Source organism: Silene latifolia, chromosome 4 (genome assembly GCF_048544455.1).
Source record: "Silene latifolia isolate original U9 population chromosome 4, ASM4854445v1, whole genome shotgun sequence".
NCBI lineage: Eukaryota > Viridiplantae > Streptophyta > Magnoliopsida > Caryophyllales > Caryophyllaceae > Silene > Silene latifolia.
In genome coordinates, this window is record NC_133529.1 from 50764661 (window position 1) to 50766827 (window position 2167).

Genomic DNA, 2167 nt, shown 5'->3' on the forward strand with positions numbered 1-2167 from the left:
GTTACTGCACAGCGTCGTTGGTGGATCGACCAACATCTCCAGTCGATCGACCGTGGAAGTTCAGCAGAGGAGGCAGCACTGTACTGGCTGGTCGATCGACCGTGCCACTTAGTCGATCGACCAGGCCGCGAACCTGTGATTTACTTTATGCGTTAGACTTTTGAAAGCCCACTTGTAATTAACTTTTGGGGAGAACGTTTATCAGTAGAAGGCAACAATAATTTAGGTTATGCTTTTTATTATTCAACAACTGAAGTTTTAGATCTAGTTTTGGAGACACGAAGTGGAGGCACGGATTCGAATTAATTGTTTGTTCATCAATTTCCTTAGTAAGCTTTAATTTAATTTCAAACTTCCTTTATTCTTGTCCTTTTAATTCTTGTTGTTACCAATTTATTTTCAAGTAATTAAGTTTTAATCTTCTATTTAATTTTAAATTCAATCATGTCAATTTCATTGTATGTCTTTAAGTTTGCAATTGTTATAGTTTTAATCATGCGTAGGTAAAACTCCTATGCTAGGAATTAGGGAATCCATGGCATCATGAGATGATTTTATTAAGTCTAGGTTGAACCCGTACCGGTCTTATTTACTACTGTGAGATTTTACCCCTTTGCTAGATTGAGAAATTAGCGGAGTTATATTTCTTACATGTAATTGGAAGAACTATAGAGCGAAAGTAATTTAGTTTCTTTCTAGGGTGGAAAAAGAGACCGAAAGGCTTAACTTGAATAGGGACTTAGACGACCTATTTGACATCCTGAGACGGTATTGGACAGACCTTGACTTTATTAGACTGACCCTTAAGCCATGATGAACCGAAATTCCTAGCTACCATTTATTATCTACTTAAACTTCATTTAATTTTCGGTAGTTAGTAGAGAATCAATCAACCAAACCCCCCCCCACAATTGTTACTTCAATAGACTGAAAATAGCAAATAGAATTGATCTTGTCTCTCTGTGGTTCGACCCTTACTATCACTAGCTATAGTTTTAGTTTGGATTATAAATTTAATTTTGATACAAAACGGCGGTATCAAATTTTGGCGCCATTGCCGGGGAGACGGTGTAATTCTGTTTGCTTTATTTTTAGTTTATTTTTCTTGTCTCAAGGAACTTTGGTTCCTTGAGGCCGTTGCTTACTCTTGCTTCTAGTTTTGCTTTTGCACAGTTAGAAGACAGATTTTTGAGAGGAAGGCTTGAGTACTCTCCGTTTCGCGATCATGACTACAATATATGATAATCTTCAGCCACAAGTGCAGCATGTTCCAAAGGGATACGATTTACCCACCCCTACTCATGGTCATTTCGAATTCCGTTCCTCCTATATCGATTTAGTGGAGCGAAATCGGTTCTTTCTGGTCTACCGGCGAGGATCCTTTGAAGCATATGGAAATTTTCACGGACTCACTGCTGTTCCATACTGTAGTTCTACCGGGGTGACCCAAGATGAAGTAAAGGGGATGATGTTCTTATACTCCTTGAAGGATTCGGCGCGAGATTGGTACCGATACCTTGATAGGGTGGCAGCTGGAGTCACAGATTGGACATCTCTAGCATTAGCTTTCTACAAAAAATACTTCCCACTCGCAAAGACTGATGCCTTGAGGAGCAAAATTACAAATTTCCAGCAAAGACCTGATGAGGGATTTTGTGAAGCATGGGGACGTTTCAAGAGTTTGGTTCGGTTTGTCCCTCACCACGGTTTCCAGCAGTGGTACCTTTGCAACTTATTCTACAATTCTTTATACGATGACTACAAGGTTATCCTGGATGCAGCTGCGAATGGTAGGTTCCAAAATAATACTGGTCAGGATAAAGGTTGGAACACTATTGAGGAGATGGCAGTCCATAGAGCTGAGTTTGGGAGTTCGCGTGGAAACTCGCGAAAGCAAAGTGATGAAATGAGTGTCGTTGCGACACTCATAGCTTCTATTACAGCCCGGCTCGAAAAGCTCGAGACTTCTAAGGTTTCCGAGAGAGAAATTGAAACTCCTGTTCATAACTCAGATGAGACCGCGGAATTGAGAGAAATAATCCGAGCTCTTTTGGTTCAAGTCACGAAAATAGAAGAAGCTGGGATTGAATCTGCAAGGAATTTTGTGAAGCAGTTAGAGAATTTAGCGGCTAACCAAGTCGCCAATTCTTCGAGCAAATGTGAGGGG

The 2167-nt window shown here is 40.3% G+C and overlaps 1 non-coding gene across 1 annotated transcript; it reads right to left on the reverse strand.

The window, feature by feature from the left end:
- Positions 1-1601: 1601 nt before the first annotated feature.
- On the reverse strand, positions 1602-1710 carry LOC141654579 (small nucleolar RNA R71). The gene has a single exon (XR_012548135.1). It is a non-coding gene; the product is annotated as a small nucleolar RNA R71 (small nucleolar RNA).
- Between the last annotated feature and the right edge of the window lie 457 nt (positions 1711-2167).